Consider the following 7,198-nt stretch of genomic DNA (forward strand, 5'->3'; position numbering starts at 1 on the left):
CTCCATGGGTTAAAACCTCCATGGAGTATCCATGGGTCACCACATGGGTTTGGCCCAACATGAAGAACTATGGATCATAAGCCCACATTATAAGAATGAATGATTTACATAATCAATTCCCATATATTTAATTAGTCTCTTTTGATCACAAAATTAATTCCAAATTAATTATTGATCAATACTAATTAAATAATATGATTTCATATTAATATATTAGAACTTATAATATATTAATAAACCATAAATAACCTCTTCTCAATTATCCATCCTTCAGATTGTTCCGGTGCCATGCAACCCAAATGGACAACGCTACTCTCGGGTCAAGTACATACCAATTATAGTTATGGACTTAGACACTAATCCAACATTATTTTCTTAGATCTTGTTAGCCTTGAGTTTGTGTTCATTTTTAGTCCCATAAGCTTGGTGTTCATGATTCTAGATTACTCCAACTAGAAGAGTTGTCCTTTCAGACGTTTTTAGGTGTTTGGAACCATAAAAATGTGATCTTGGTCCTTCTATCCCTTCCATGTAAGAGTTATGATGTCTTGATGGATTATTAAGTTAGGGTTTTAGCTTTTGGACCTTGTCTAGCCATGGAAAGTAAAAAAAAAGTGGACACTTTATGACTTAGAACGATGTTCTGGGTCTAGATCTGAGTTTGGATGAAAGGTCTTCAAGGAATAAGCACTTAATGAGAAGAATTGGACCCATGTTGAGTACGTTGGGCGTACCAAGGGGTACGCTGCGCGTACTGGGTTTGAAACCTGTGGTTTGGATAAGTCGCGACTACGCTTAGCGTAGTGACTGAGTACACAGGGCGTACTCATTCCGTTTGACTTTCCTTGACTTTTTGACTTTCTGACTTTGACCTTTGATCTAGGGGCATTTTAGGCAATATGAGCTTTAGTTTGATTTTAGGTCACTTTTTTTTGTATAGGTGACCTGTAGAGTTGGCATTTAGTGCAACATCCTTTTCTACTATCTTTTCAGATTTTGAGGTGAGTTTCCTCACTGTACTTGTGGGTCGAAGGCCCAATGTCGGCCCATTCGGTTATGTATCCTAGTATATACGATTTTTCTATGTTGTAGTGATATTTTAGATCTATATGATTAGCTGTTTGTTGGTTATATGTTTATCTGTTGCATATGTCGCCATAGTGCGGCTGGGTTGAGGAAATACTGCTCTTTGCGGAGGCCAACAAACCCGGGAGCAATCCAAACATGATTTGTGGGCCAAAATGACAAGTCGGACTCATGTTGTGGGCTCAGGGGTAATCCAACCCTATAGATGTGGACCCGCGGGTATTCCAGTACGATGACTGATTGGACCCGTTGTATATTGGCATTCTAGTCCGATAACGGATTGGGCCAGAGGTAATCACAGCCCGATGGTTTTGGACCTGAGGGTATTCTAGTCTGATGACTGATTGGACCCAACATGCATGATTGTATATATTATATGTTTGTACGGTGGTACTTTGTGGGGGGAACTTACTAAGCTTTGTCTTACAGTTTATGTTTTATGTTTTAGGTACTTCATATGATTGGGGAAAGGCGAAGGCTTGATCGTGCATATCCTTCAGTTTTTATGAGATTTGATTTTGGGATACTCTGATTTGGGATTTTGACTTTTGGGAAACTAAGTTTTGTAAACATTTATGGTTTGTGGATTGGTTTTGAAAAACGAAAATTTTTACTTGGTTTTTTTGGGATGTTACAATAAGGTATGATCTGAGGAGAATCCTGGTGATCCGTTCAAAAAGCCATTATCAAGAGAGAAACATGATGGTCATGCAAGGACCATTGACATGACTAGATAATGATTTAATGTAATAGTTTATTTGTTAGTTTGAATTATTATGAAACATATAACGGTATGAATTGTAACCTTTTTTATTTTTATTTCAAAGAGTCTTAATAAAGAGATTTTTTCTATTAAAGTTGTACTATATTTTACTTTTTCATGTTTTGAACCCTACTTCCATAATGTTTAACTATATTAAAACTTCCACCATAGACCATACGAGATTAGACATTGCATAAAGATTCCACTAACATTGCATTAGTACTTGAAAATAGAGATTTTAAATATTGGAACAATCCGCACCTAGAGATTACTTCATGTATTTAGTCACAAGTAATTCTAATATGACAATATCTTTTATTATTCAAACCGAGATACATATGGGGCTTTGTTTGCAAAATCTGTAAAGCATTGGTGTGCTCCAACATTATCCATAATTAGTAGTCTTGAAGGGTATTTCCATGCATGATTAGACGAGTAGACAAAAATTATGCGTTTAGAGTTTATTTGTTCCTTCTCATAACTAGGAAGTGATATCTATAGGCCCCTCGACGACTTGGTGCTGACATCTAAAGTGTTTGTACAAACCTTGAATAAATTGATGTGTTCGATTTAATAGTCAGATGTAATTTCAGAAATCGTTAATCACGAAATAGAATGTTGCACATTGAGATTGACCCATATCCATGGCTTATGTTTATAGAGATATCTAGAACAAAGGAATAAGTCGATCACTTGTCTACGGACCAGATTTTGATTCAGATCAGAGTTTGGAAGTTGTATTGGATGACTACTCTCTATTGATTGTTAGTGAAATATTTTTATCCTAAAAGTTAACGACTTGTCCAAGTGAGAGACTGCTGAAAATAGTGTTCAATGTCAATAACTGTTTTGGTAATATTTTTAATAATGGGAGGGTCATTTTGTGTTGTCCTCATGACCCAAATAACATAAGGAAATGGAGATAAATAATGTGTTAATTTATTAAGAAATTAATAAACTAATTTGAAATTATTTTTGTAAATTAATTAAAAAGTTTAAATTAATTAAAGGGCTTGAATAAGCTCCTGAAGAGCTTCATATTGACAATTTCAAAGTATCCCTGGATAGGGATAAGGTTTTTTTTTTGAATTAGATAATGATAAACCCTAAATGTTTATGTCCTTATAGAGTTCTATATGCTACCTATAAATAGATTGTTAGGGGTAAACCTTGGAGACTACTTATTCCTCCTAGAAATTCGTCAATACTTTGTCTCTGTCTCTGTCTCTCTATCTCTCTCTCTCTCTCTCTCTCTCTCTCTCTCTCTCTCTCTCTCTCTCTCTCTCTCTCTCTCTCTCTCTCTCTCTCTCTCTCCAAATGGTTGCAGATTTTGTATAAACCCTATTTTAGGTTTAATCCTTTTTCTTTTGGTGTTGTGGGTTTGATTACATTGTAACCTTCACAAATAGCAACGAACTAGCAACTACGATATCACAATCAAGCAACCAAGTGGTTAGTAGTTCTTTGTTTTGTTGATTTTTAAAGTACGTTGCTAAAACTAGTAAAACATAGATTCTAGGATACATCTGCACTTAGGTAAATCTTTTGATTATTCTGCTACCTTCTGATAGTATACTTGATGCTAATAATCCCCAAGAAAATTAATTTCTACATATGAAAAGAGCAAAATCAATCCAAGATGTGGTATCCTTATAATGCCACGAGTAATCACATAACCAGCGACAAGATGAAGTTTCGAGATCTCAACCAATCAATTCAAGGTTATGTGAAGTTTGGAGATGGTTCAAAGGTCATAAATGAAGGCAAATGATCAATCTTGTTTCTTTGCAAAAATAGTAAAATAGACTACTTCAGAACATTTACTACATACCAAAGCTATGCAATAACATTATTAGCTTGGGCCAACTCTCACAAAATGGTAATTGAATCATTATGCATGGATTGTTCTTTTTGGATTCCTGACAAAAGAAACAAGTCTCTAATGAAGGTAACGCAGTCCAAAAACCAGTTATACAAAATCTTACTAAATGATATAGATTCTAAATTTGATTTTTGTTTAGGCCAAGAAATTTGCATGTGTACTGATGAAAGTAGTAAGAAGTTTGAAAGTTTTGTTGTAACAACTCATGATAAATGCAATAAAGGATTGGGTGAGGCTAGAACTACCATTGAGAAAATTTTAGCTGGTATGTCAGCAAGCCAATATGCATTTATAAAAACTAGAGTAACACATGATGTAATGCCCGTGTTTCTAGGCTAGCCATTAATATTGACATTATAGTCTAGGTTAACCTTTGTAACTCATTTTGAAGAAATGAAAAAGGAATTATGTGAATATTATGTGAATTATGTGTTTTATGCTTAATTATTAGGGTTTAATTAATTAAGAATAAAAATGAGCGTCAAAAATTAAAATTTAGATAAAGCCGATATCTATTAAGAAACTTGTAGTGTGCGTGACAAGGATTACGGATATATAAATAATGCCGAAATCCGAGTTATAACGAAGAAGTTATGACCTATCGAAGTTTCGCAACAAACCGGCACGGGGCCGAATGTCGTAAAACGTGAGTTTTCGATAAACTACTTTTTGGCCTTAGTGATCTAAACGAAACTCGTAGTCTTCGTTAAACCGAGAGTAGGCATAAAAAGAACGCCCAAATCTGACTTCGTATGAGGAAGTTATGATTTTTCGAAGTTTCAGCTTAGCAGTAGACAGCTAAAAACTTGAATTTTAGATCGAGTGATTTTTAGCCGACACGACCTAAACGAGAATCGAAGGTCTCGTCATTAGTAGCACAACGATAAAAAGCCTGATGAAAACGGACGTCGGATGAAGAAGTTATGAATTTTTAACGGATTTCCTGTCCCGGTCTGTTAAAAATAATAATATAAAAATTAAAGTCAAAATTAGCCGACGACGTCTAAACGAAAGTTGTAGAGCGTAATTTTACCTACGCTTGCATATAAAGAACGTCAAAAACGGAGCTCGTATGCGAAAGTTATGGATTTTATAAGTTTTTGCACAAAAATCGAGAAAATTCGCATAGTCACGTTTTTGCCACGTCACCCTCGCTTAGATCGTGCCACGTGTCCGAAATTGGTGAGTCATGTGAGCCACGTGTCCTCGCCTCGCATGTGTCACATGTCCGAAACGAGACTGAGTCATCCGAGCTGCTGAGCGGTCCAATGCATGTCCGACGCGTGTCCTCATTCACATGTCTGAAGCCCTCGCAAGAAGCCACGGAACCCTACTTCGGACCAGTAGACCTCGGTCCAATCAGGAGAGGACAGCAAGCCTTCGCACGTGCAGACCTCGTGCGAACCATCCCCCTACGAGCTTCGGATCTGCGACGCGTAGCTCCTTCTCAGCCGTCGGATCAGGACTTCGGACCTCTATAAATACAAGGGTCATGCGAACCCTCCCGGTTACTTTTGAGATTTTGCCATATTTAGCCTCTTTCTTCATATTTTCTTCATCTTAACATCCCCCAAAGCCCCGGTATCGATTATAAGCCCCGGAATACGCCACGAAGTGCCCGTGAAGCCGGAAAATTTATCTTTGCGGTTTTGAAGCCCGACCCTCACAGAGCCCGGTTTCTGAATAAAACTCCCGGTTTTATTAGAAACGAACGTTTTAGGAAACGAGTTGCTGCCCGATTTTCATTAAATCAAGTGAGTGTATAGTCACTTTCATTTTACACATAGATATGAAGTATTTACCTTATAATACGTGCTATGTGTAAATATATTAATTGTTTATTTGAGGTGACTGTTGAGTTGCTGTTTTATATAAGTTTTAAACTGTATAAGTATTTTTATCTACAAATATGTTGGGTAGAACATGGGTAGATAGTTGGTGTGTGATGAAATAAAGTGATGAGAGGCCTCGTTGTGATTGTGATTCAGTCATCTAGTGGAGTTTGGATGACGACCACGGACTTTCTAGACAGTCCAGTGGGAAGCACTAGCAGGCCCGCAACCTGTAGGTGTTAATGAACTTGGGTGTTTATTCGCTGTACTCCAATCCCCCTCATGGTTGCCTTTAGGACATGTATGGCTAAGGAAACCCCTTAGAAGTAGTGTTCATCCCGATGATATTCTTTAGGCTAGGTCCCTTGTGAAAAGTGTTTAGGGACGTAAAGTGAGGATAACGGGAACGGGTAATCAGGGTTATTATTGATTGATGAATTTAATAAGTTTATTATTACTGTGGGTTGAAAACCCTATATTCTCACCAGGCTCCCAAGCCTGACCCACTCAGTTTTTTATGATTACAGGTAGTGGACCCCGAGCATAGTCGGAGGATGACGTGAGATTTTTGGATTATAGGCCAGTAGTTGTAAATAATTGTAGTAAGGCTTATAATGTCTTGTTTATGCTTTTGATTTGTATCGGAACATGACATCCCGAGGTTTTGATATATATGGAAAATATATACCTTCTTAATGAAGGGTTTTGATAAACTTTTATCATATGTTGTTTGGGGACCAATTCCGCAACATTTTTTGAAAAGATTTCTCTGATTTTATTTTAAAAAGCATAAATTAAATCGGTCTTTTCTGGCCGAGAAATTAGGGGATGTCACAGTTGGTATCAGAGCATTAGTTTAAGCGAACTAAGAAATTATAGGATTTCTAGACTTAAAGTTAGAATGCTAAGTGATGATTGTGAGATGAGTGTCTACCATATTTTAGACACAAGCACTAGTTTATTTTAGGAAAGATGTCTAAAATGACCTTATGTGCTAAATGCTATGTGTTTGCCATGTGTGCCATTATTTGTTCGGATCTATGGTCTGTTGCCGACCGGATCTGGAAACCTTATGTGTGTAGGATTCTAAGCGTATGATTACGAGATTAGAACTAACATGTAAACGTTTCGGAGTGATAAGGGAATTGAAATGTCTAACATGGATAAAGACCTAAATTAGCCTTATTCGGTATATAGATTGTAATGGCAAGAACTCGTAGTGGAGTTGCAAATGCAAACGGAAACAGGGATCAACAGCCTCAACCCCAAGTAGTTGAGAAAGTACCTGTTGTAGGAGATGCACCTGAGCCAATGACGATGGCTGGGGTACAAGCAATGATACAGACGATGCTGGATCGCCAAATGGAGGAGACGAGGCGATTACTACAACAGAATAGGGAAGAAACTATGATGCCTGTTGAACAGCCCGTATTGAATGAAGGGCAATCAGTAGGAGGGAACTATAGTGGAACTCTTGGTCAAGCCAACCCACCGATAGTTAGACAAAACAACCAGGATGGAGGAGTTGATGGACACGGATGCAAATATAAAGATTTCATGGCATCTAAACCACCATGTCTATCTGGAAGTCCGACACCGGTGGAAGTCATGAACTGGATCTCCGAAATGGAGACG

Source organism: Lactuca virosa, chromosome 1 (genome assembly GCF_052849685.1).
Source record: "Lactuca virosa cultivar CGN04683 chromosome 1, Lactuca_virosa_CGN04683_v6, whole genome shotgun sequence".
Classification (NCBI taxonomy): domain Eukaryota; kingdom Viridiplantae; phylum Streptophyta; class Magnoliopsida; order Asterales; family Asteraceae; genus Lactuca; species Lactuca virosa.